Source organism: Sciurus vulgaris (assembly GCF_902686455.1).
Source record: "Sciurus vulgaris genome assembly, chromosome: 3".
Lineage (NCBI taxonomy): Eukaryota > Metazoa > Chordata > Mammalia > Rodentia > Sciuridae > Sciurus > Sciurus vulgaris.
In genome coordinates, this window is record NC_136463.1 from 4,344,478 (window position 1) to 4,372,336 (window position 27,859).

Below are 27,859 nucleotides of genomic sequence, written 5' to 3' on the forward strand. Positions count from 1 at the left end.
TGGACCCCACAATGGAATGTCATCCCCTACACAGAGGAATGGAGCACCAGCTGGGCGGTGGCTCAGTGGCAGAGCGCTGGCCTAGCCTGCCCGAGGCCCTGGGTCCCACCCCGGCACCCGAAAGACAAGGATGAAGTATCCATGTGCTATGGCATGCGTGGAACTTGAAAACGCTATTCCAGCGAAAGCAGCCAGATACGAAAGGCCACGTGTCACAGGAGTCCACCGATCAAAGCATCGAGCAGGCAAATGCAGGGTCAGGAAGGAGGTGAGTGGGTGCCTGGGGCCGGGAGGGGAGGGAAGGGATAGAGAAAGGCTGCTAATGGGTACGTCTCCCTTAAGGGCGGTACACGTCCGGCAGTCACTGGCGATGGCTGCAGTTGAGATGGTTATTTTATGTGTCACTTTGACTGAGCTACAAGGCACCCCAGTGGCTGCTCTGGATGCATCTGAAAATGAGTCTGGGGACGAGTTTAGCAGGCCTACTGTCCTCCCTAGCGTGGGCGGGCCATCCTATCAGGTAAGGGTGACAGGTTCGGGACCTCCATGACAAGGCACCTTGGTGTGAGAATCAGCAGAAGCAGGAAGGACTCTGGCCTCGCCCTGCTCCGTTGAAGCAGGTCCTGAGACCCTTGCTTGGAAGGCCCACCCAAAACCAGAGAGGAGCACCCTCAGCTCCCAAGACCAGGCACCTGATGGGCAGGCCGCAGCTGCACCAGCTTCCCCAGCTGACCACTCAGCTCAGACCCAGGTCATCACTGTTTCTGGGCTTCGTCCAGTCGAGCGGGAGCCTCTTGGGGTCCCCGTTCCTTTGGGTCTTCATTTACTTATAAAGTCTTCGTGTGGCAGGAATGCCGTCTCCCGTTCAGTCTCCTTCACACTCACACGGATGCGTCAGGTCATGACCCTCCCACCTCCGCCACAAGGGAGCGATCCTGGTGCTCGCCGGCTGTGGCTTTGCTCTCCGTGGCTGCAGTCACCCCCGACTGGCCACGGTCTGAGAATATGGACCGGAGCCGTCCACAAGCAAACAATCCATTAGTGTAAAACAACCTCTGCCGCGCACTATGGAAATTACTGTCTCCTTACTCACAACTGCTCGTCTCTTACCGTGCCTACGTCATAAATCAAGCTTTGTCACAGGTAAAATATACAGGAAAAAACAGCACACGGGGTCCAGGAGCACCTGGCCTCCAGGCACGGGCACCCTGAACAACTTCCCGTGGGACAGAGGGCTGCTCACACACACCTCCTATGGGTCCATATCTCTGGGGACTGCTGACAAATGCAACTGTGCAACAGACTGAAACCACTGCACTGGATACCTGGAGAGGCTGACTGTTACCCTATGTGAATTCATCTCAAGAACGCTGTTATTAAGAAAAGAAACTGGTATATACACACAATGGAATACTATTCAGCCATAAAGAAGAATAATATTATGGCATTTGCAATAAATGGATGGAATTGGAGAATATCATGCTAAGTGAAATAAGCCAAGCCCAAAAAACCAAAGGCCGAATGTTTTCCCTGATAAGTGGAGGATGATACATAATGGGGGTGGAGGTGGGGAATGAGAGAAGAATGGGGGAACTTTAGAATAGGTAGAAGGAAATGAGAGGGAGGGGATATGAAAAATGGTGGCATGAGACAGACATCACTGCCCTACGTACACGTATGATTACATGAATGGTATGAATCCACCTCGTGCACAACTATAGAAGCAAAATAATGTATCCCATTTGTGTACAATGAATCAAAATGCAGTCTGTAAAAAATGAAAAGCTAAATAAAAATAATGAAAAAGTAAAATAAATAAAAAAGAAACATAGTGGCAGACAGCGCTGAGGAGAGGTGCACCACCCCATCACCCGCCCACCCCACCCCCCAGAGCAGGGACTGCGGCGCGGGGCGGCCAGGAGTGTCCCTGCATGAGCCTTCAAGGGCCCCTCCTCCAGACCTGCAGCTCCTGAGGTGCTGGGGTCCTCAGTGGGACAGACGCCCCATCCTGCTCCTCACCGCCCGCCATGGCCATGAACATAAAGCTCTCACGTGCACTTTAAAGACGGCCCTGGGTGCCAAGGGCCGGAATCCGTGAAGTCGCAGAATGACCCTCTTACATAAAGGAGGCAGTAAGCGCCAACCTGAGAGGGCAGGCAGGTCATGACAGTAAAAACAGCCATGAAGAAGCCAGGAAGATTTGAGCTCCAGGGTCCCCAGTGTCCCTGGGCAGGAGGGACAGGAAGGGAAAGCTTGCCTCCTGAGACATCCACTCAGCACCCCGCTCCCGGGAGCCCAGGCACAGGGCTGATGTGCAGGGGGTGCAGCCCTCCCAACAGGGGCCTGCCCAGGCCAGGAGGAAATGACCACAGCGATGCTGTTGCTGGGGCGGGACTTCCTGGCCATCTCTGCAGGACCCATGCCCTCTCCCCCATTCACCCAAACCAAACAGCACCGCCCAGGAGCCTGGGGAACACAAGTCACAGAAAGAGGACTCCATTAAGCACACATTAAGCCCAGTTTTGTCAGGGTGACTGGCCCTGAGGGAGTGGCCCCTGGGTCACTCGAGGTTTAATGACAACTTTAGCATTTGGTCTCCGAGTGTCACATGGTATTAGCTCTTTGTTTCCAGCAGTCTTGGAGAGCCCCCCATGGTGAGCCAGGGAGGGCCAGCTTAGCCTGGCACAACGCCCTCGCTCCTGTCCCCCCACATGCCCAGGTCCCTCATGGGGCCCTCCTCCCGTTGACAGCCATGCCCCCACTCTAGGACCTGGGGCAGTTTCTGCTGCTTGGCCTGGTGCAGAAGCCCAGGCACACACAGTGAGGGCGTCTGTCCTCCTTCCACACGTCTCGGAGGGCTGGGCTGAGGGCTGCACTCCGGGGAGAGGGCAGCTGTGAGGTCCTTGCAGACCGAGCCAGGGTCACAATCATGGTGGCATCTCAGCACCTCGAGACTGTCCACAAACGCACAAAGGCGCTGTTGAGTGGATTCATGAATGAGCGGATGCATGAATGGGCACAGAGGCGGCTGTGCGCCTGCAGGCACAGGCCCAGATCCTGGGGAGATGGAACCGGGCAGCCCGGGCCAACAGTGAGCCTGGGGGAGGCTGGGCGGTGGCCGTGACATCTGCAGGGATGGGGAAGGACAGCTGGGCATCCTTATGTGGAGGGCCTCACTGTCCCCAGCCTAAGGCAGCCTGAGTGGACCTCAGGGGCCAAGGCTGGAGAGGCAGCTGTGCAGCAGGCGTTGAGTGTGGGGCGCCTCCTGGCTGACCCCGGGGCCCATGTCCACATCCCCTGCACCCTCACACCAGACTCCACTCCCAGAACCCAGAGCCACTCTATCCCCTCCTGGCCCTTCTGTACCCACTGCCCCTGCACCTGGGCCAGCCCCCAGTCCCCGGCCAAGTCCCAGGGCCCAGAGTTGTAGTGCCACCACCCCTGTGCTGTGGGGACTGCCTCTTGGCTTCCTGGGTGTGCCCACAGGACCCAGGATGCTCCATCTTACAGTGGCCAGCTGGTTCAGAAGCTTCTGGAAGGCCACGCTCTGCCCCACGCAAGCCAGCAGCTGCCACACGTTGGAATTTACCATCAGAGGCAGCCATAGCCAGTGACAGAGAAGGCTTCTACACCACGTGTCCACTTTCTTTGGAACGGCCCCGGTCCACCTCACTCCTCCCCAGGACGGCCCCACAAAGCCACCACTTCTGCAGACAGAAGACCACGGCGTGGAGGACAACGAGCCACAGGGGGTGCAGCTGGTGCTGCCCTGACCAGCTCCGGCCCCAGCCCTGTGAAGCCCACGGGAGAGCAGGACACGGGATGGCAGAACAGGTGGGCAGGCCATCGGGGCCTCAACACCGCCGTCCTTCAGGGACTCACCAAGTGACCATCGGCAGAGGCAGGGCCACCACAAACCCTGCTCCTGCCGGTCCCCAACTTTTGGCCTTCATTTGAGTGCCTCTTCCTGGGGAGCCGAGCCAGGCCTGGCCAGGGACGATCTGCCCTCTGGGAACGCAGCTGCCCCTGGAGCGCTAAGTGGAAGCGGGCAGGGCCGAGAGGTCACTCCCCAAGCTGGGACCCCTTCCCAGGTGTGTCCCACACGGTGGACTCGGGGGTCTGCTGAGTGAGCTGAGATGTGAGCAAAGGCTGCAGCCGGAACAAGGTGGCCTGGGAAGACCCCAACTGGGAGGAAGCCACCACCTCGTGCCCTGCCAGCCCACTGGGGAGCGCTGGCTCTGCCAGGGGCTGCGAGGCAGCACCGGACGTGTGTGGCCTTGCTGGCCTCGGGCCAGGGCTGCCTGGGGTAGAAGTGGTCCTGGGAACCCACGTGCGCTTCATTTACTCTAGAAAGTCAGCGTAATAGCAAGCCTCCTCTGTCCTCTGAGCAGAGAACATTCCCAAGGCCACCTTCTCACCGATGGAACACATCACAGTCACTTCACAGCTTGCCTCAGCTTTCACATCTGTGAAATGGAGACAAGAGTCCAATTCTCAGCATGCACTGAAGAGGGAGCCCTGCGGGCTCCGAGTGGGCAGGACGTGGAGGCTGGCGCTGAGCAGCCAGAGCTCTAGAGAGGACACGTCTTTCCCACCTCTCCTCGGCACCTCACAGGCTGAGCACCTGTCCGTTCTTCCAGTGTGTGCACACGTGTGTGTGCGCGCGCAGTGCTGGGTATGAACCCAGGCCTCGGGTGTGCCCAGCTCATGCTCCATCACCGAGCCACGGGCCGGCCTATTTCCCTGCTTTTTAAAACCACGGCATGTGAGCGTGTTCTTCGTCCCACAAGGAAAGTCAAGGACAGTGACATGGTGTGCAGAGGTGTTCGTCTGCCTGCCTGCGTTTCCAGTGGCGCAGGAAGGTGTGAAGGTGCAGGGAGATGGTGACCAAGGGCCAGAGCAAGATGCGGTCAGAGGAGCACTACCATGGAGCCACCCAGACGCCGCTGGGCCCTGGGACCATGGGCGTCACACCAGCAAGCACCTAACTATCCCCTAGGACCACGGTCCTTGCGGGCACAAGAGCACAGCTCTGCGGACTCGGCAGCTGACCCCGCGTCACCTGTGCCCACCTGCACCAGGCTCTCGGCAGCCTTTCAATATGGTCCCGGTCTAGCTGAGCTCAGAAGGGCCAAGGGAAGGCACGTGACCCTGGAGGGCCTGTCTGACTCTCAAACCCAGAGGCCCCTGTGGAGACCTCAGCCACCCAGCTCAGAACCGCCGGTCACCAGGCCAGCTCCGTGGGGGCTCCACTGGGCCTCGCTCTCACTAGGTCCTGGGGTGTGGTTTCCACGGTGCCCTCTGGCTCAGGGCCAGGCGCGGTGGCGAGGACTCAACTCACCTGTTCCTCACCAGGTCTCCTGTCCTCCAGCAACCCCGACACCGTCCTCCGCTGCTCACCGTGCCGAGCCTGCCACCCTGCCACCCCCACCCCAGCCACAAAGAGCAGAGACGCCCCCTCCCGCTGATGGGTCGCTGCAGAGCCATCATTACTCTCCCGCCCACAACTGACACCAGCAATTGGCAAGGTCTTCCTGGGCCTCAGCAAACAACCCAGGGAAGACGTGGCTCCTGTCCCGGAGACCCCTACTTACAAGGGACCCTGGAGCCTGGGAAGTCATCAGATCCGGACCCTGCCCCAGAGAGAATATATTTAAACCACGTATGCTGGGTTCTGATCCTTCTTCTTAAAAAGAAGATGAGGAAAGCAGGAGAGATGACTGTCCTTCCCAGGTAGCCTCCCGGAAGCACAAAATATTTGGACAAAAGTTGAAAACCTGGTCGTACAATGCTGACCATTCATTCAACCAAAGATCAATTGAGCAAGCACCCAGGACATTCAGCAACTGGGGACACAGATCGATGAGTCGCAATCCCTGCACAAGTGTGGGGGCTGGACACCAACCAGTGGGTGTGACTCGCTTTCCTGCCTGGTCTTGGTCTCCAGGCCCAGGAAAATTTTATCTCCTGCTCAGCAGTGACAGGCACCTGGACCAGAGCCTAGGAGATAAGATAAGAGATAAGGATCTGGAATGAGGGAGGGGGGAGGAGGTCCTGTACATTCCCCTGGGGACTCAGGGGAGGACACTCTGATGACCACTCTGATGATCACACTGCTGTGTCCTCAGTACCTGGCACTCCAGGAACTGGGCAGGAGCTGCAGGTCCTTGGGGGCCTGGGAAGGGGGTGCTGCAAGTCAGGGGTGAGGGAACAGTGAGGGGTCCCTCTGCATGGCTGTGCACCTCCTTCCCCACGGCTGCAAGGGGGTCTGCGTCAGTGACTACTGATATCAGCCCCCAAGAGCCTGACCTGGATCCAGAGTTCCAAGTGCAGCCTGGGACACATAGGGGCCGGCATCTCACAAGGGGGTGCCACTCTGCCCAAGAACCAGTTACCAGTGAACCAAGTTCGAGCATTCGCGATACCATGTAGGCTGGCCAGCCAGGGAGAGGGTCCTATCTGTCACCTTCAGGTACTCTGCACTGGTGATACCCGACCTCCCAACAAAACCAAAGCCCAGACCCTCCGCCAGGGACCAGCAGGGACAGCTGAGTGGGCAGCTGTGCAGCAGACCATGAACTCTGCCCTTAGCAGGTCTGGCAGGGTCCCCGGAGGGCGGGAAGCAGCAGGGCAGAGGACTAAGGCTCGGGGCTCCCGGCTGGGGTAGCGAGCCCTCTTCACTGGCCCTCACAGCCTGGTGGGTGCGGTTCCCAGTGGGAGAGGAGGGAGGATGAGGTGGGGGGAGCGCCTCCCAGTACTGAGCAAGCGCTGGAACCTCCTGCCCTCCCAGGTGCGGGCAGGAGCCCCTCGCCAGCCTGTAATTAGACCTGCACCCTCCCTGCAGAGTCCTCATAAAACACACTCACAGGCAGAGCTATTGTGCACGGCACCGCCTGCCCGCCACCCTCGGAGAGGGTCCTGGGAAAGCTTCCTAGGGCTCTCTGGAGCTTCTGAGAACAGGTCCCTGCCTGCCCAGCAACCAGCCAGCACTCAACAGACAAACCAAAGCTTAGCGCTGAGAGGCAGGAGTCTGGGAATGGAGAGCCAGCTAAGGGCACCAGGCATCTGCCTTCACCCTCATGCATTTAAATAAAGCCCCTCTTCCCACGCACACAGCCAGGAGAGAGAGGAAGCCCAGAAGCTTCCGGGGTGGTGTGGGAAAGCCAGCATAAGGCTGCATACAATAAGTAGAGGGCGCAGGAAAGCGGAAGCTCAGCCCCGGTCACCAGCTCCTTGCCCGAGGGAGCCCTGAGACCTTTGGCCACCCAGGGGTCTGCCCAGCCCAGGCCTGCCTCAGTCGGGGTCTTCCCCTCTGTGGGAGGCGCCTCTGCCCCACAGAGCGGCTCTATCTGACAGGCGCAGTCAGACCAGCCCTGACGCAACAGGAAGCTGGGAGGATATGGAGCCAGGGCCTGGTGGAAGGAGGGTGAAGTCAATGGTGGCTCTGGTTGCCCAGATGGGTAGAGGGTTCAGGGACCAAGGCCCTGAGGAGCCTGTCTGTCCCCACAGCCACGGGAAGTAGATCTGGTGCTCAGAAGGTGACTCCCCAGGCCCCAAGAAAGTCCATCTGGACTTGGCCTGATGGGGCCAAACGCATGCTTGCCACATTCTGCCCTGTGACTGGGCCTGCAGGGGGAGGGCCGGGCACCTCCGAATGCCCTGGGGCCCATGCAGGGCCTCCTCCCTGTGCCCTGGGGCTGACCCGATCACTCTCACCAGGACAGACAGCCCTCAGGAGCGGGTGCTCCAAACACACAGGCACAATCTAGGGATGGAACAGTGGTGTAGGCGTCCCAGTCCAGAAATGACCAGGGGACAGGAGGGATGAGCCGGGGGTCAGTCACACTCATGCCCCCAGATACGGATGTTCAGAAAGGCAAGTCACAAAGAAGCCACAGCCACGCCTCAGCCCAGAGGAACCCCAAGAGGGGAGAGGGGCGTGACTCCCACCTTCCCAAACAGAAGGCAGGGGAGCCCACCCTGGGAGCCCACACAAGCACATTCTCCCAATTTCCTGAAAAGGAGACCCCTGCTCACAGGGGTGGAGTCAAGCTGGTCAAGAGTGATGCTGGTGTAAAGGCCCCAGGTGTCCCAGGAGAGCAGGATGCATGGGGGAAGCCCACCAGCTTGGGGGAGGGGACCCCGCCCACCTCCTCCTCCTGGGGGTTTCAGTCTGAGATCCAAACCAAATCCCAACTGGTCCAGCGGGTGCTGTCCCCGGTGCCGGAAGAGATCTGCCAGACACCCACTGCTCATCTGCTTCCGGGTGGTACATTTTTCTCAAGGAAAGGAATTTCAAACTTCTCTTGGGGAGCAGAGGGATGCTCCCCAGACCTCGGCCCACAGTGCAGGGGGCTTTCCTATCAGAAGAGGGAGCAGGGCAAGGCGGACATGTGGCAGACTGGAGGCTGAGTCAGTGCTCAGGGGACCTTTGGGACGGAGTGTGCAGGGCAAAGGGCACTGCCTCCATCGGTCCCTGCTAGGGAGTGTGCAAGGACCACACCGTTGGCGGCAGGATTTCAGCCTGGGCTCTCCCAGCCTCTGCGTGGGCTGCAAAGCCCCCTGGACAGCAGGTCGGCTGAGGAGCTGCTTCCTCATCCCTGGCCCGCAGACGGGGTCCCCCCACGCTGCATTCTCCAGCTAAAGCAAATGCATACCAGCCTCCCCACCCTGCTCACTCCCAGTAACACGCTGCACAGCCCAGACCGTCCCAGGAGCCGAAGCCGACCCGCTGCACAAACCCCCTGATCACAGCACCGGCGCCTGGCGCCTGGGGTCCGACGGCGGCGTTTCTACAGTCCCTGGGAGCCTCCCACTCGTAAGGCTGATAAGCTGTGCCGAGCGACTGGAGAGAAGCAATGGCTAATTCCGTTTCCTCCAGCCCCCTGGAAGGCAGGGAAGCCCCTCGGAGGGAAACCCGTTCCAAGACACTCCCAACAGGAGAACTTAACCACTCGCCTCCTTGGCCAAATATTTACAAAGAGATAGCTGTGACCACACAAAGCCCTTTTCTTCCATTCCGCCACCAAAAATCTGGTTCCCGTGTGGAGACCAAGCTCCCCGCCGCCCCTCTCCCAGGGACTCTGAGTGTCCTGCGGTCTAAGGCCCTGGCCAGGGGGCGGCGAGGCTCCCCGCCCTACTGCCACGGCCATCGGGGGCCCACCGGGCAGCCGCACCACCTGAAGGCCCCCGGAGCCAGCCGTGCGAGGCTGGAGAACAAAGAGCAAGGACTCACCCCAGCAGCTGAAAGTCGGGCTGCGCTGGACGCTGGAGAGCCGCGGCCCGCCCACCGGGTCACATGGCTCGGAGCCGAGCAGAGGATCAAAGGGGCTTTGTGGCCGAGGAACAAGGAGCCTCCCAGAGCGCCGGGCAGAGGTAGGAGGGCCCGCGACTGCCTGCCGAGGGAGGCTCGGTGGGGACTGCTCCAAGGGGCAGGGCAGGGAGCAGGAGGCGGGGAGAGGGGCGCAGGCTGCAGGCGCCACAGCAAGGAGCGCGTGGCGTGAGGGGGCCTTCCCCCCAACACAAGACACCCAGGCTGGCCTCAGCCACCCCCAGACGGAAAGTGACGAGGTCCCTGGACAAGAGCTGAGGAGCCACTGCCTGGACCTCGGCCACACCACCTTTCCCTGCACTTGCCAGTCTGTGCTCATCCGAGCCACCGTCCCCTCCTCAGCCCAGACTGGAGTGGAGACACTGCCTGCAGGTGCCCTCTCCACTCCAGCCTGGCTGCTGCTCCCTCAGCCTGCTCAGGTGACAGCCCTGCCACCCAGGTTCTCAGGCTGAGCTCTAGCAGGGCCAGTCACCCTGAGTGTCCCCAGTACTATCCAGACCCACTGTGCAGATCTGCATCCGGAAGCCATTACCCGGGCCCCCTGGGCAGTTGGGGGTGGAGCACAGCCATCTCCCTGAGTGCTACCAAGTACACCAGCTGGTTGGGGCCAGGGCGGGGCGGGGCGGGGGCTGGGGTGGGGCCGCTCACCCAGACTCTTTCCTCGGGAGCCTCGGGCCTCAGGTCTGACCTGACTCCCTCCGGCTTCTGCTCAGGCTCCTCCGCAGGCCTGGGCAGTGAGTCACAGAGACTCTTCCTCCACACTCCTGCAGGCCCTTGTGATATGCTAGGCCCAGCAGGGGATGGGAAAGGGGGTCCCCAGGGGGAGCTGACCCTGCTGGGGCTGGGCCCGGGGGCTGGGATCTTCCAGACCATCCCAGTGCCCCAGGCTCTGACCCCTAGTGAGTCACTCCCAGGAACAAGCCAGCCAAGGCGGCCCCAGGCCAACTCCCACATTAGTGTTGGGATGGGAGCTGGTTTGGGAGGTTTGCTTGGGGCAGGGAACAAACCCTGAGGCTCTGGTGACACCTGGGAAGGCATCTTAGGGCCAGCAGCTGGGTTCTCCAAGTGACATATATTCCCTGCCTGAGGTGCAACTCCAGCCCGGCCCCAGGGCCTCTGCCCCAAGGCACTCCAGTCTGAGGCCCAACCCAGCTTGCCTCATCCCATGCCTGATGGCCAAGGCCCCGAGGAGGCACCCACTCCACTAGCCAAACAAGGATCCAAGGCCCCTGTCCCGCCACTCAACGTCTTGGAATCCAACCTTCCCATCTGTAAAATGGACACCATCAACTCCAGTGGCAAGAAGGAAAGCAACATGCACATCCAGCTGGCCCAGCCAGGAAGGGTCTTCCTCCAACACACGCTTCTCTTTCCCCCGAGAAGATGGTTTCCAGGCCTGTCCCCTCCACCACCCACTGCCCATTCTGGGGCCTTTTCACTGGCCCCTGACAGGCAGCTCCCGGAACCGGGGAAAGAAGAGGCCAGAAGGGCCCACCTCAGCAGGAGTGGGGCTGACCCAGCCCTGGAGACAGGGCTGCACCCGCCACCTTGGCCTCCCTTCCCGGTGCTCCTGCTTGGATTCCAGCCTCGTTCTGTCTCCCAGGCTTCTGGCCCCACAGGTCACTCCCAGGCAGACCTTCCTGGGCACCCCCAAGCCCTTTCCCCACCCCCCTTGGGACTGCTGGCTTGGCAGGCGGCAGCCTGGGTGCTCTGCACAGGCGGCCTGCCCCGCTTGCAGCCCACCCGCTCTTGTCACCAGAGCACAAGAGGGGAACCTGGGGCTACCTCAGCTGCTTCTCCGACCTGGAATGCCACCGTGGGCACTTCTCACCACTCAGCAGTCCCAGCTTGGAGACACAGCAGCCAGCTGCCCAGGGCCTGTCCAACCCTCTGGAGGAACAGAACTCAGAGCCACAGATGTAAGCGCGAATTTTCCGACTGCCACATTCAAGATGTAGGAATAAGCGGGTGAAATTAATTTTAATAGTTTTACTCAACCTACGAGCCAAACGCTCTCCGTTCAACAGGTAAACGGTATAAAAACCGCACCCTCCCACTTCCGGTTCCTGTCGGCACCAAGGCTCGGCATGCGGTGCGTGCTTCCCACTTAGGGCCCCTCTTAGCTTGCACAGGTCACACTCTGGGTACTCAGTAGCCCCTGTGGCCGGCAGCCGCAGTGATGGACTGTGCGGCCCCAGCAGCATCTGCTCACCCTGGGATCACCCAGGTCCTGGAGCGCCATGGACTCAGACGCCTCACTCCAGCCCTAAGTCCCGTCTAGGACCACGTCTGCAACCCCCATCTAGAGGTCGACGGGACCCGGCTCGGGACCCGGCTCGGTGAAACACAGTGGCTCCCACCCCAAGAGACCACTTGGGATGCTAATGCCCACATCTCGGATTTCAGTGTCAGAAAGAACACAGCTTGGGCTGGGAGATCGCTCAGTGGGTAGGGTGCCTGCCTTGTAAGCACAAGGCCCTGGGTTCCATCCCTAACACTGCAAAAGAAAAAAAAAGAAAAGAAAGAAAGAAAGAGCACAGCTTCTCTGAGGAAATGAGATAGTTAAGACTCAAGGCTAGGCATCATTCAGACTATGCCAATGACACTGTGACCTGACTGCCAAAGGTCCCTTTACCTGGCCGTCCTTGTCTCATTAACTGGCTCACAGTGCTCAGGGCAGGATGCACCTGACTGGGGTGCCCCAGGGCATTGGTGTCCCCCCAGGAGTGTGAACCAGGAGCTCTGCTTGGTGGAGGGCCCTGCAGCTTGGAGGCCACGCAGACTCTGGGTCTGGGAAGCTCTTCGAGCCCTTTGCGGAGGGACAGCAGAAAGCGCAGGAAGCGCAGGCAGAGACCGGCTCCCTCAACCCCTGCCCTTCCGGAGGCCGAGGTATGCACACACTGGCTTCCGCTAACTTACACCCTTCCAGACCGGATCATCGAGCTGGGGTTTATTTATGTTAAAGCCGCATAGAATTGCACTTAAAAAGGAATTTATAGAGACAGAAAGCAGAAGGGTGGCTGCCAGGGCCCAGGCGCGAGGAGGGAAGCTGGACGGCTCCGTCATTGCTGCAGAGGGTGATGAGGTCCTGGTGCTGGACAGACCAACAGCTGCCCGCACCGAATGTGGCAGATGCCACCATGGAAGGAAGAATTTACAGTGTTCTTTGCTATTTTCTTGACTCAGTTTATTTACATTTGAAAACCAAAATGGCCCTAAGACACATCCTGAGCCTCTGAGAGAGGCTGGCGAATGTCCCCTCGCCCACCTGAGAAACTGGCTTCATCTGGCAAAGGGCACTTTGCAGACGTGAGTGCAGATCCTTCAGGTGGCCTGAGATGCATCCCCAAGTATCCAGACAGGAGGGAGGCAAAGGCAAGACAGGTACAGCCACTGTGACGGGGAGGAGGCAGGACCGTGCGCCAGGCCTCCAGGAGCGCTGCCCTGCCCACACCAGCAGGGCTGATGTGACTTCAGACCTTCAGAACTGGAAGAGAATCAGCCGCGGCTTCGAGCCACAAGTCTGTGCGAACTTTATTAGAGCAGCAACTGGAAGCGAAGCGGGTCCTCGGCCCCCTCAACCCTTGGGAGCTTGGGAGCTCCGAAGAGGGAGGAAGCAGCCCTCGGGGCTGCAGGCCTGCTGCTCAAAGCCAGGCCGCTGGGGCGTGGAGGGGAGCCCTCCCAGCCTCACGGGGGACTGAGTCAGACCTTGCAGGACTTGGGATACTCTGAGCCTGACCCACATCACCAGGACTCATCCAGAGCTGAGGCGGCCGCGCCTGCCCTGGGCACAGGCCAGTGCGCCCCACAGAGTCCTTGCCAGGTGTCCACCTGCCCGGGAGCAGCACCCACAGTGGTCAGCAGGGTCCTGCTCCAGACCTGGCGGGTGGTTGGACCGTCATGGTTCCCTCTTCCCCCTGAGCCAGCAGAAGAGGACGGCAGTCTCGGAGGCCGACACCTGCAGGAAGCGCAGGCCACCACGTGCCGCCCTCCGCGCCCACCACTGCACGCTTCCTTGTGGAAAGAGGATGTGGTTTCCCAGTGCCCCACCACCACGCGCACGCACTCACCGCCCCCTCCCAGGTCCTGCACGCTCCCCCCACTCCGAGCGCCACAGCCACAGACACAGAGCTCGGCCTTCCTGCCATCCCGTCCATCCACCCCGGGCCACACCCCTGGTGCACCAGGTGCCCCCCACCATGGGCCAAGGAGGTACCACCTTCCTTTGTGGATGGCACACTCTGAACAGCCCACTCCCTGGTCTACACCGGGCCCCATCTTTCTTCCACCCACGTGCTTCTTAGCTTCGGCACCTGGTCTCTGCCCATTCCACAGTAAGGCAGCTCAGAAGAGGCTCCTCACGGCCTATGTCCAGTTCCGCCACGGCCCGAGGGCAGCAGTTGATGTGTGGACCCCTTATGGAGGGTGGCTGCCAGCCCTCCTCCCTCAGGCCCCTTTCCTCTCCCCTTTCCTAGTGCAGCAGTGCATTAGGACCCTCACCTTGGCCTCCTGGGCGACCTCCCCTCTGCTGCCCCCACTGCAGCTTGCTGACCAGCAGCCAGGCCTCCTCTGCTCTTCCTCCCCCGCAGCCCTGTGTCTGAGGGTCAGGGTCCGTTGCCCCAGCCCTGCCTCACGCGGGCCTCAGGCCACTGCTGCTCGGTGTGGCTAGCTGTCACTTCCCGCTCAGGCCCCTTTGGCGGGTCATGCCCTCTGGCCACTCCTGCCCCTCACTGCTGCCCACTTCCTGTCCTCTCCCTCCTGGGTGATCCTTCCCACCCAGTTGCTCCTTTTCCCACAGTCTCAGGGGCTCCTTTGCTAAGAAATTCTTCCAGAGCACTGGGGACCCTGCCACCGGAACCCTGCACTCTTCAGCCAGGCCCCAGAGTCCCCCAGACCCCACCTACAGAAGGCTCCTGACATCCCCAAGACCTGCAACCACCGACCACTCACGGTGACTTGGAGGACAGCTCTCCTCCTTCCCGGTCTCCTAGGTAACAGGCCTCACTCCTGTGGTCCTCAGCAGGGGTCCCACTTCCTCTCCTTGTCTTCTTTCTTCTTTTACTTTAGCACTGAGCCTTGAACCCAGGGCTGCTCTGCCACTGAGCCACATCCCCAGCCCTTTTTATGTGATTTTGAGACAGGGCCATGCTCAGCTGCCCAGGCTGGTCCTGAACTTGTGACCCTCCTGCCTCAGCCGCCAGGGTCACTGGGATCACAGGCGTGGGCCACAGCGCAGGGCCATCTCCCGTGCCATCGAGCCTCTGCGCTCCCAGGCATCTCCGCCGGCCTGGCCTCCCCTCTTCTCGACAGGCAGCCTCCTATCAGCAGCGTGTCTTGTAAACTATTCGGCGCTATCTGAACCCAAAGCGCAGCCTCTGGGTCTGCAGCCAACGCTGTTATTCGCATGTGATGACGGCAGATCAGTGACCGCGGATCCAGGCACACATCCAAGCCCACGTTCCTGCCCCCTCAGCCCCCACCTCACCGGCTGGCACCTCTCCCATCAGCGTGCAGGGCCGTACACTGGGGGCAGACTCGTCAGGATGCTGAACACCAACGACAGGGTGGTCAGATCCAGTCTTGGGTCTGCAACCTGGAAGCCACATCACACCGAGGCCTCCAGGCCAAGGGGCATCCCGGGCAGGGAGCTGGCTCTGGGGACACTCCAGGCTGCCTGGCGGGCCAGCTCCTCAACCTTCCTGCCTTGAAACAAACCAACCCCGCATGGCTCACATGTAGGACTTCGGGGGCTGGGGGTTCCCAGCCCGGTGTGGCGGGGAGGAGGGAAGCAGAAAGAGTGGGATATTTACAAACCTGCTTCCAGAAGTCAAGGGTTCCCAATCCTGGCGGGCACAGAACCACCCCAGGGGGAGCATGTGAAGAATGAAGAGGGCGGGCAGGCCCACCCAGCGGGTCTAATCTGACTCATATGGGAGGTCGATATTTAAAGATTCTTGAGGGGACTCCAGTGTGTAGCTGGGGTTGAGAACTGCTGGTTAGCACTGAAAGACAGGCACACGAACACACACACACACACCCTTCAGCGCACCAAGACCTCTCTCCCCGCTTCCTGGCTGCCAGAATCTAAGGCGTGCCCTCCACCACACCCTTCCACCATGATGTCCTGCCTCACCTTGGGCCCGAGGCAATGGAGTTGGCAGCTCAGGGACTGAGCCTCTAAAACCATAAACGCACTTTCCCTCCTCTGAATTATTCTTGTCAGGGATTCTGGTCACAGCCCTGCAAACCTGACACAAGGCATGAGTCTCTGTCCCTGCTCACCGCCAGGCTTCAGATAAACCTCTCTCTGGACACCTTAGAAAGGCAGAGACAAGAGGCCCCCACAGGTGGGAGGGCTTACCTGGGCAGCCTCAGGTCTTGCAGTGTTGTTTTGAAATCCAAATTCCTACACCAAGGGGCAAAAGAAAATTGGTCCCTGCAGCATTGTTTATAGAAGTAAAAATCAGAAAACAGCCCCAACGGCCAGCATGGAGAGAACCCAGTGACGGTGGCACAGCAAGAAAAGAAACTGTCCAGGGCACAGACCTCTGATCAGACACACAAGGCCCACTACCCAAGGATGCTAGCTGCCCACAGCTCTGTGAGGCCCAGGACAACACCAAGTACAGCCTGGGAAGCGGGTCTGCAGCCAGAGCGGGAAGGAGTGCAGGGGCCGGGGAGGGCGCAGGCAGGCCGGGGCCAGCGGACAGGCAGGTGCCCTGGTGGCACCTGGTGTTCACTGAGATGCTGCCTATCTTTAAAAACAGAAAGAGCAACTTTGGTCTGCCTAGGGTGCAAGAGGCAGTGAGCTTTTCTGTGCCCACAGGGCTGGGTGGCCTGGGAGGCAAGTCGTGGCCACCGGAGCCAGGCCTACTCATCTATAAATAGAGGGCAAGGAAACCACCTGCCACCTGGTTGCCGGGGAGGTGGCTGTCCACACTTCCTGCCCTCCCTGGTGGGTTCAGGGGACGATCATGTGAGTTAACATGAAAGTGCTTTGAAAACCACATGAAGGTCTGAGCAAGCGGGGGCTGGGCGGCCCATTTCCATGAGCCAGCGGAAAATGCCCCCGCCGGGGGAGCCTTGTTTTCCCTCCCAGGCAGGTGCCTTGGTCTCAGGCTATCCCATGGGAGGCTCTGTGGCTCTGATGGACTCCTGGTGGGGTCTGAACCCCTTCTCCCTTTGCACAAACCCTGGGGTAGGTAAACTCATCCATGGTGGTCAACTAAGAAGCTGGTTTGGCTTGGCCCCAATCGGCCCAGCCCAGCCCCCTCCTCTCCACCACCTCCCTTCCCAGAACCCATCACAAGAAAGCAGGGCCTGAGAAGCAGCTACAACAGCACCCCTCAATGTTTATCCAGAGAAGGGAAGATTTACAACCCTCCCTGTCCCAGGAGGTCCTGTTCCTGCGCTATCCAGGGCCTGGGGGCCCCACCACCAGACTTTCTATCCCATCCAGGTGACAGGCTTGGACTGCAGGACCGTGCAAATCCGGCTCCATGTTGAGTGACTGGCAAGTTCCTTCCTCCCTTCGTCCCCTCCTCCCTCCCTCCCTCTCTTGCTCCCTCCCCCTGAATGCTAGGCAAGTACCACACCCCTGAGCCACACCCCAGTCCTGGGCGACTTCTTTACCTCTGGGGAAGAGTTTCCTGATCTGCAGAAGTGGGAGGGGGCATCAGGAGAGAGGGGGACACAAGTACGGACGGGCACCTGGCTGGCCCCGGGCAGAGGAGCCCCGTGCAGCTGCCGCCTGCTCGGCTCTTCGGGAGCAGAGGAGGGTGTGGGCGCCAGCAGGCAGCGGGAGGAAGGGAGCGGCTGTCCTGGGGCACAGACGCGGAGTTGGAAGTGAAGGAGTAGCGGAAGCTGCTCCCTGCCCACGCGGTGCCTGTATCTGCTTTAAAACAACCTTGCATCCAAAAGATCTTCCGAGCACGTTCTCTTTAAAAAGCTCAGTGAAGATGTAAAATGCCATGAGATGGCTTCACATGGTGTCTGGGCCTTCGCCAATGTTCCTTCACTCTAAAGGTGTTGAGGGTCCCCGGGGTGCCGTGCTGGGCAGGGGCTAGGACCTCGGTGCCTCGTGGTGCACACAGCCCTGCCTGCTCAGGCCTTAAGGTCAGGGAAGAGACACAAAAGTTAAGATAGGGTGGGGCCAGATGGGGGTTATTGGGCAGCACGAGGCAAGGACCTGTGGCACCTAAGAACAGCCCAGAGAACCACAGGGACTCGACTCCTGGGAAAGCAGGCATCCTGGGCAGCAGGACCCCACAGGCACAGGACTGGAGGTGAGCCCCAGGTGAGTTGTTCAGGTGTCAGGAGGAAGGTAGATGAGGCAGAGGGACAAGCCAGGAGACTGCAGGTATGGATGCTCATGAGGTGCCACCAAGTGTCACCTGGGATGGAATGATCCCAGGGGCTGGGGTGCAGGAATTTGCTCATCGGTCCCCTATTCAGCTCAGAAAAAGACTTTGATAGTGACAGACAAGAGCCTGGCTCGAGCAAGCTGCTGACCATGCAGGGGCTGCCAGGGCAGATGGACACTCAGGGCCAAGGTCCCTGGGTGCCCTGGCCAGCCCAGAAGCACCTGTGGCTGGATGCTAGGCTCACTTTCCACCTCCTGGCTTAGTCCTCCTGCCAGAGTGTCCCCAGGTCCCTGGGCCCCCAGGACCTCAAGGTGGCAGTTGGCCTGGCCACTGTGGTCCAGGGAGGTCTGCCCCCTGCCCCATGCTCTGGAACCTCCCCCAGCACCTAGGAGGTAGTGCCGAGGGCAAGGAGGTGGAAACCCGGCTTGAGACCCCACCAGGCCCTCGGCAATCACTGAACTTCCTGGGCCTGTCTCCTCACTGACCCTGAAGTCTCTTCTGGCAACAGAATTCTAAGTCTGAAGATAAAAAATGGAAAGAGCTACAAGAAGGCCACCCACACCTGCATCTGTGAAAGGGGGACATTTTGTCCCGTCTCTTTCCCGTCAGTCAGGGAGTGCGGGGATGTTACGGGTTAGATGTGAGGTGTCCCCCAAAACACGTGTGAGATAATGTGAGAGGGTGCAGAGGGGAAATGACTGGGTTGAGAGACTGGACCCAACCGGTGAGTCCATCGCCTGCGGGGACGGACTGAGTGGTAACTGGAGGCAGCTGGGGTGTGGCTGGAGTGGGCGCTGGGGTGTGGCTTTGGTATACGGTTCGTATTTGGCAGGTGGAGTCTCTCTGCTTCCTGATCAGCACGTGAGCTGCTTCCCTCCACCACACCCTTCCGCCATGTCCTGCCTCACCTTGGGCCCCGAGGAATGGAGTCCACTGTCTATGGACGGAGACCTCTGAAACCGTGAGCCCCCAAATAAACCTTTCCTCCTCTACAGTTGTTCTGGTTGGGTCTTTCAGTCACAGTGGCAAAAACCTGACTAAAACAGGGGACTTACTACAGACTCCAGGCCTGGAAGGGTCTAGAAGCCCCAGGAACCTTCCAGGGCCCAAGAAGCCCCAAGGAATTCCTCCCAATCCTGCAGGAGGCTCACCACATCCCGCGCTATGTGCAGGAAGCTAACTGCCATGCACAGGCGACTGAGACACCACCCAGCCTGGCCTCCCTTCCTCCTCCCGTCTTTCCCCCGCTGCCCCACACTGGCCTGGGGTTTGTCACTTTGAAGGACCCTATGGTCACACCGGGCTTATGGATTGTCTGGGAAAACCTCCCCCTTTGAAGATGGCTGATGGGCAAGCGTGGCTCCATCTGCAACCCGAGTGCCCTGCCACGTCATCTAGGGCATTCCCGGGCTCTGGGGACGGACTCTCAGGAGCCGTGACCGCCCACCCCACTAGGCCCAGTCCTGCACCTGCTGTCCAGTGGGGCAAGGGACAGCAAGTGCTGGACACTGGAGCAGTGCCGAGCAGGTGAGGGCCTCCATGACCATCTGTCCCTTCTTGACCAAGTGACCGCATCCCAATGGCCTTTCAAAACCCTCAGCCCCTCCTGGTCACTAGGCCAGGTGCCTGTCTACAGGACTCCCAGGGTCACCCAAGCCACTGGGCCCTAGACGGTCACATCCCTGACACTAAGCAGATGCTGGGAGCTCTTCATCAGTGCCCGGCCAGAGACGCCGGGATGAGCCACCTTTGGTGTGCACCCAGCACAAGCCAGGGGCTTCCAGGGTCACCTCTGAGCGGGGCAGGGCCCAGGCCCCTCGGCTCCAGACCAGTGGGTCTCCCAGGCCCTACACCACAGGTCCCTGTGGCTCTCCCAGTGGGACACTTGGTAGTCCCAGAAGGGTGATGCATGGGCCAGGGCCACAGGCGATGGGGGTGGCTCACCACCACGGTCCCCTCACCAGAACCATCAGGAGCCATCGGCCGTGGTCAGCACCCCCTGCCCAGTCCCCATGGGTTGGGAGCCCTCCCGTGCAGTCACCACAGAAGTGGGCTCACCTGGCTGAGCCCAGGTCATTCTGACTTCCTCACAGGAGGTCCTGGGACGTGGGCAGGGACAGGGTGGGAGGGGTGTCACTGCCCGGGAGGAGAGGGGCAGCAGGCCTGGGCTCCATGCCTGGCTGGGCTGTGTGGGCTTAGGGAGGTCACTGTGCCTCTCTGGCCTCTTCTCTAGGTGGTCTGCACACTGTGCCTGAGGCTTCTCAAGGGCACCTCTGTCCAGCAGCCTCCCATGGCTCCAGAGTAAGGCTTCCAGAACCCACTGGCCTCTTGGGAAGGACCACCTGGGGGCTTCCCCAGGCCCACCAGGGACACCCTGGTCTGCTCTCTGGTGTCACTGGCAGGAGCACTCAGCTATCGGTGGCCCTCGGTCAGTTCCAAGACGGGCCAGTTCCCGCCCACCTCTGCACCAGGCTCGACAGCGGCTCCTGCACCCCTGTGGCCAACAGGAGGCTTTGGTGGCCGGGGCCACAGAGGCCAGGCTGGTCCCTCCAGGAGGGTGGAGGGCAGAAGAAAGCCAGGGCAGCCTCCAACAGGAGGCTGGGGAAGGGCGGGCTGCAGACAAAGGGGAAAGGAAGCAGGCGCCCCTCCCCCAGCTGGGGGTGGGGAGGGTCTGCCCCGACCCCCACCCCCCAGCTGGCTGCAGCCCAGGCCGCCTCCGGCTCCAGGAGGACCCAGCCCCCACCCCATCTCCGGGGAGAAAGTGAGGGTCTGGGCTTTGCCAAGTCCCGGTAATGAATCCCACATTCATTCCAGCCTCGCGCTGGGAAGCCTCCCTCCACCTTCTGGCCGTGCACTGAACAGCTGGTCTGCAGAAGTTGCTGGAACTGAACATGCAGAGGTGCCTGTGCAGCATCCTCCACCCCCACCCACCCTTCCTCTAGAGATAAGGCCGCTCTGTTCCGGACCTTTCCCTGGGAAAGCTGGAGGGCGGCAGGAAGCGGGATCCACCGTTAACCCCTTCCTGCACGCTGGCATCCCAGCCCGCCCACAAAGACGGCTCAGCCAAGGCCAGCAACCCACGCTCGGTTCCCAGTGGCTCTGCAGGTGGCCAGTCCTTGCCTGGGTGCTGTAGCCAGGTGAGGGGCTTGCATGTGGAGGAAGGTACAGGTTGTTGGGTGGTGCAGAGGCCCGGCTCAGACAAACACGGCGCAGTATCCACATTAACACGCACAAGAGCCCCACAACGAGGGTCCCCTGCTGACCGTCCTCGGACACCACCAGCCGGCCAGGGCAGAGGTGAAGACCAGAGCAAAGCCAGCCATAAAACCCATCACCAGCCAGACGCCACATTATGCCTTAATCCCAGAGACTCTGGAGGCTGAGGCGGGAGGACTGCAAGTTAGAGACCAGCCTGAGCAACTTAATGAGACCCTGTGTCAAAATACAAGATTAGGAAGAGCTGGGGATACGGCTCAGTGTTAACATGCCGAGGGTTCAACCCCCAGTGCCAAAAGAAAGATCACCAATGATGCTTTTCACGTGCCCAAGGACCTCCATGGCCCTGGGGCCCCATCCGTGAGGGTAGCTGCTCCGCTGAGCGGCCACCGGCTCCTGTAGCCTCACCCCAAGATACGCCATCTGCTTTCAGTGGGGGTTGCCCTGCTCCCCCTGCCTGGGCACAGACTCCACAGGTAAAGAGGACGAGAGAAGACGGAGCTGCTTCCTGAGCCTGGGAGACCTACTCCAGCTCTGCCACTACCCTGCTGTATGACCTTGGCCAAATCACTGCACTTCTCTGGGCCTCAGATTTTCTGCTAGAAAAGTGAGCTTAAATCTGGTGGCTGGCTGAGCGGGTCAAAGACGAGGGAAGAGGCCCAAATTCAAATTTCTGTTGCACCCAGGATCTGCGTGTCACTTCAGGCAGCTCACTTCACCTGCCTTGCTTTGGGCTCTTCGGCCTAGGGCTGTTGGGAGTATCAAATGCTCTGGCCACAAGCACTCAAGACACAGAGGGTCCACAGGACGCCCTGGTCACCTCGGGGGGCGAGGCCACTGCCGCCTTCCCCAGGGCGGCTCCTGCGGTCCTCCCACCTCAGAGCACATCCAGCACAGGCCAGGGACTCCCTGGCAGCGGGAGGTGAGCCCTGGCTCCCGCTGGCCCCGCTTTCCCTCCAGCAGTAGTGGCCGCAGCCGGAGTCTAGCGCCTGAGCCGGGATCCGAGGCCCGGCCACGCACTCGGGACAAGGCCAGACTACCTCTCCTGTCTTGGTGGGGCTTCTCACTGGCTGCTCCACACAGGCAGCTCACCTGGGGACGATACGGGGCGTCTGCATCCAACAGACCGAGAAAAGAATTTGCAAACCATGCGAAGCCCTAGAGACCTTTCCTGGCCTCTGCAAGCCACCACTGACCCCAGAGACGGTGCCCCTCTACCCACCCACGTGACACTCCAGGAGGCCCTGAAGGGCAGGGGGTGAAATGAGGCACAGAGAGGTTAAGGGACATGCCCAAGACCACACAGCTGACAAGCGCCTGGTGGCAACACCAGCCTGGACTCTGGTCATGTTCTAGAGAACCTTCTACCAAAAGCAAGCCAACGTGGAGCTGCCCAGATTGAGGGCAGGCATCCTGCATCTGCCGTCACGGATCTCCTGAAAGCAGACACCAAACCTGGGGCCTTGGACAAGCGAAGATGAGAGAGGCTTCGGCACATACAGGGTCGTCGCTCAGCACTGCAGACGCCCCAGACGCACACACACGGGCCACAGCGCCTGGGGGCTGAGAGACTGCTGGCGAGACCCCTTGGCCGTCCTCCAGCAGCAGTGGGAAGGGCTGGGAAGGGCAGGGCACCCTGCAGGCCCAGGGGTCGGGGTGCAGGGTGCAGCCCCCCGGCTTCCTGCAGACTCACCTGCACTGCCAGCGTCTCAGTGCCCACGGCCTGTCCATGGGTCGCTGGTCACACTGCAACACCAGCCCAACCCATCCCAGCCCTGGAAAGCGGGCCGGTCACTACTGTAGGGCACAGCTGCTGTTCCCAGAGAGGACGGGCCAGCTGAGGCTGGGCCTGCGGCTGGAGCTCGGCTCCCTGGCTGCCGTGGGCAGGGCAGCCGGAGGACATGGGTCCATGTGTCTGCCCCAGTGCTCTGCGGCCACCAGCTCTGACCCACTACCAAAGGAGGGCCACACTGGTCCAGCCCTGCCCTCTCCTGGGAGCCCCTGCCTGCTCTGCCTGGGGCCAGAGTTTCCGGGCAGGGGCCACCGGGTCCAGCCTCAGCCAATGCACAGCAGTCAGACGACAAAGCTGCCTGGTGACCACTTGGGAGGCTGTGAGGGGCTTCCAGAAAGGTCTCTGGGCCCATGGAGGGGGCCCACAGGGAGGGGACGTGGCTGTGGGGGACGTGGTAGCACCTGTGATGGTGGACACAGTGGCCAGGGCTGCTGGATTGGGTCCTCCAAGCCCCAGGCAGCCGTTCTGTGCCAGAGTACACCCTCCTTCGCGCTAGGCCCTGGAGTTTCCGTCACACGAGTGCAGAGCCCTGGGAACAGCGGAGCTTTCCTGACCTGAAACGTCAGCGTCTGCTTCTCCAGCAGAGGGGACGAGGCCGCAGGGTCAGGGGCACGGAAGGAGGCCACTCCCCTGCAAGAACAGGGTCCACGGTCCGGCTCTGGCTCACAAGTCAGCAACTCTGTCCGTGACCACGGCCGCCCCCTCTGATGGCTTTCCAGAGAAAGCAGTCCACCCGGGGCCAGTGGTCAGTGTCCCAAGATCCAAGAGCATTCTCAGAATGGCAACCGACGAGGGCCTGAGGACCCAGGACCCAGGACCTAGCGCTGGGCTCCCACCTCCCCGAGCAGGGGGAGGGCAAGGGCACGGCAGGTGACCGGCCTCTGCACCCAGACCCCAGATCCAGGCCTGGCACAGACAGGCCTCAGTGAGCGAGTGAAGGAAAGAATGCAGGCCTGAGAGGAGGAGGGAGGCGGCCAACAGGCCAGGGGGACATCACAAACAGAGCTTCGAAACTGGGTGCGGTGGACACCCCAACCCAGCAGCTCTGGGAGGCTGAGGCAGGAGGATCCCATGTTCAAGGTCAGCCCAGGCAGGTCAGCAAGACCTCGTCTCACAAACGTAAATACTCAAAGGTGTGGGTGGGGAGTGGAGAGTGGGGGCACCGCTCAGGATGAGGCACCCTGTTTCAGTCCCCAGTACCACAGAATAAAGCCGGGCTCCGGCTCGCCAGGCCCCTGGGGACCTTCCTCATCACAGTCTCTGTGGGGGGCTCTGCTATGCGCCCGTTTAACAGAGGGGAAAGTTAGCGCTGCGGCTAGGGCGTGCGGCCAGGACGCGCTGGCCCAGCTGTGGAGGCCAGGCAGCTCCCGGGAGGGGTCTCACTCACAGGGCCGCACGGATCGCTCCGAGCGAGAGGAAGAGAAGCACCGGCAGTTCCATTTCTGCCACCACCCCAAGCTGGGGCTGCGGCCTCTGCAGAAAGCCCCCAACCTGTCCCCAAATGCCCTCAGCCCGAGATGGCCTTTCACACCCTGTCCCCTCCCACGGCAACTGGGCCTCACCCTCTTTTAAGGCCGGCCTCGTGCACAGGTGAGAACAAAATTCCCTAGCGACGCATCCGTCAGCGGCATCAGGAAAAGCATCCGCTCTCATTCTTGTTTAGAAATTTAAAAAATCAAATCGAATCAAATCACATTAGGTATACAGGTAGGGAGGAAGCCGTAACTACAGAATGGCCACGCGCTAATTTCGTCCAGAATACAATTATTCACCATCATCCGGTTTTCCTGACTACATTCTTCTTTTGCCACGAGGAGGCGTAATTTTTAACAATCTTGAGAGGTGAGGCTGTCCTCCAGCCAGAGGTGGAGGCTGCCCAGCGGTTCCAGCAGCCACCACAGGCATCGCCCGATCCCGAGGGACGAGGTCAAGGAGCCTCTCAGGACCTGGGCTGCTGTCCTTCCCAGGGAGCTCCGGGGCCGGGGCCCAGTCCCTTCTCCAGAGCGGGCTCCAGAGTGGACGCTCCAAGCCTGCACCGAGCCACTGCCTCAGCTCCAGCACGTGGGCCGCTGGCTGCGGGGAGCACGTGGGTTCAGCCAGGGTTTGTGTCAACATGGCTGCTTCATCCATGGCCGGCGGGTCCACCCCAGGAAAAATGCTGGCGGGGAGGAAGCCACTAGGGCGTGAGAGGAGACGTTCCAGGGACAGAGCTATGAAAACGCCGCCGTGCCTGGGCCTCTCCAAGGACTCCTGAGACCTCTGCTGGCCCCACTGACTGGCCGCAGCTCAGAGAACCAGGGGGCCGTGCTGGGGGATGGTGGCTGGCACCCCGAGAAGCAGATGAGCCGGGAGGAGAGGGCGGCCTCACCGGGCTGGCTCCCGTCACCAGCATCGCCAGCCCTGCCCAGCCCACGGCAGGCCAGCTGCCCCTGAGTCTCAAAAGCAGGTCCCTGCCCAGCTCTGGGGTACGAACTGTCAACACCCTTTTCTAGACGAGGAAGCTGGACGGCTCCAGAAGGCACTTAAGGTCATCTAGTTGGCAAGTGGGCACGGTGGGGACATAGGACGCAGCCCCATCTCACCACTGTCAGTCTCCCACTGAGACTGCCACACGCGACAGTCAGCACCTTGTGGACGGTTCAGCAGGTTCCAGAGCCCACCTCTGGACTCCGTCTCAGACGGGCCCGGTCCTCACACCTGACTCCATTGCCGGCGTCCTGCCCGAGGCCCTGCAAAGGCCCTGGAGTCAGAGACCTGGCCTGCACTCTGGCACTGCCTGGTACCTGCTGTGGGACTATGGGCCAGCAACTCAAGCTCTCTGTGCCTCCTGCCAGCTGGGAGGATCACAGATGGACGAAGAGGACTGAGCTCAATCTCCAGCATGCTGGGGAAGCTGGTGAGATGGCAGCCGTGGGGTAAGAAGCCAGCCAGGAGGACAAATGGATCAGACTACAAAGGACACTTGTGCCGGGTGGGGGCTAATCATACCAACGCGAGCCGGTCGGGGCGCTCTGCCAGGATGGGCAGGTGCGACCAGCTGGACAGCAGCCGGGCAGTGCCTGGGGAGCCATGGGTGCCAGTGGGATCCCACCAGGCCTGGGCGGAGAGCAGGGCTCGGTCCCCACAGGTGGTCAGGGCGGGAATGGCAGGGGGAGCCCTCGCACCTGCAGCCCCCTCACCCCGGGCAGACAGCGCCAGCCTCCAGCAGGAGTGCTCCCTCCTGGCCTCCGGCTCCTCCCCAGCCTGGCGCAGGCAGCACAGCCCACAGGTGTGAGTCAGGGCTCTTGGCTGCGGGCAGGGGGGCCCCCACAATAGCCCTGGAAGTCCAGCCTGCAAAGCAGAGGGTTGCAGAGGCCATCGGCCGGGCTTCCTGTGCAGCTGGGTTTTCCTGGGAGGCCACTCTCTGCACACTCAGTCCTGGCCAGCATGACCTCCCACAGCTGGGCCCATCTTCCCAAGGCTGGGTCACATGGTATGGGTCAGTGGGACTCTGGGGGAAGGCAGGGCGCCAAGAACAGCCTGGGGGGGCTGACTTTGGCCTGGTGCCCACTGTGGGGTGGGGGAGGACTAGCTCTTGATTCCTGTGTAGGCCTTGGTGGCCCCTGCCACTGGAGGGAACCTCGGGTCCTGCGTGGACAGGGAGGTGAGCTCCCAGCACTGGACTCCCTGACTCCTCCTGTGTGCCGAGCCAGCACCATGCCCTGGGCACCAGGCTCAGAGGGGCCTGGACGCCCCTTCATCCGGGAAGGCAGCAAACCACAGGTCCAAAAGGGCTCTTGTGTGCCTCATGTCTGATTCTCCCAAACCCTCAGAGGTAGAAGGGTGCTGTTCAACCCATTTTATAGACAAAGCAACTGAGTCACAAAGTGATTTGCCAAACACTAGACATTACTCAGTCATGAAAGCGTGCCAGGTGTACAGAACTTCTCTGCCATCCTGTCCTGACTGGCCCCCGGTCAGCCTACTGTGCTGGTGCTAGTGGAAGACTGAACAAAGCAAGGGGCCCAGGGTCCTCATGAGCAGAGACACTGAGGGGTCCACAGCTCAGTGACCAGCCTCACACTGCCCTTGAGGGGCATCTTGAAGGACAAGTTGTTGGTGACTGTTCCCTGTTACCACCCTCTCCTCCCAAAGCCCGTTCCATCCACCCAGGGGGAGCGCCGACGCGTCCATACAGTCTGATTCAGTGGGCAGAGGAACTTGACAGAAGTTGTCCCTGTGACTCAGAAACCACAAACCTCATTACATCCAGCCAGGGCTTGGAGTCAGACAGACCTGTGTTCAAAGCCAGGTCGACCACTTTCAGCAGTGTGGCCTGGGGCCAGTGACTCAGCCTCTCTGTGCTTAGCATGGTCTTCTCTCCAAGAACAGCGGTGACTGTTTCCCAAGGCTTTGAGCCCAGTGCGGGGAGTGTGTAAGTGTGCAGTCAGCGGTCACTTATGATTAACGGAATATTAATCAAGCCAGGAGTCGGACGACAGCCTCCGGGGGCTATCCCTAAAATGGAGCGAATCTGCTCCACTCGGGCAGATGGGAAGCCGGGGCAGGCGCCCAGGCAGGGCTCGGTGCCGGCGGCCACCCTCCGGATGACTTCATAGCTGGCACCTGCTCCCGGAGCACGTGTTTGGACTTCCCAGACCTTTCCTCCCTCCTCTGACCTTCCTCCAGTCCGCGGTCCCTTCTTCCCCGCTCTCTCCTCTCATTCCTCCAAATCACGGAGGCCACTGTGTCAGCGGGCCCTGGAAACGCCCCTCCGCAGCCCAGACACTGGCGAGCAAATCGCGTGGTCCCCGGGGTGCCGTGGGGGGAGGGAGGTGGAGGGAGGGGTGCCGGGGTGGGTCACGGGCAGCGAGGACCCAGCCTCCCCGCCTGGAGGGTCCTCCCAGCATTCGAAGGACAAAACAACCAGCTGAGAGGGACTGAGTCCCAGCAGCCTGCGGAAGGGCAGCACGGCTCACTCCCACCTGGGCGCCCACGTCTGCCCTGAGGGAGGGTGAGGGAGGGTGAGGGATGGTGGGGGAGGCCCACCCCACAGTCCCCACCCTCCAGGTCTGCCTCACGTGGCCACTGGCCTGGCTCCCTGGGTCAGCGTGGGCCTGGGGTGAGGGAGGAGGGGTCTCCACGTCCTTCTGGCCACTTCTGCACGGGCTCCCTCCA

General features: G+C 60.9%; 1 protein-coding gene across 10 annotated transcripts in view; it reads right to left on the reverse strand.

The window, feature by feature from the left end:
- The window catches only part of SEPTIN9 (septin 9), a 144,839-nt gene that overhangs the window by 21,517 nt on the left and 95,463 nt on the right, over positions 1-27,859 (reverse strand). The window contains exon 1 of one of the 10 annotated variants that reach the window (XM_079134183.1): positions 16,964-16,986. The exons of 8 other annotated variants lie outside the window; for them this stretch is intronic. The gene's annotated coding sequence lies outside the window, so the exon portion shown is untranslated. Of the gene's footprint in view, positions 1-9,235; positions 9,548-16,963; positions 16,987-27,859 lie in introns of those variants that run through there. One more of the 10 variants, XM_079134190.1, reaches the window with a different exon arrangement.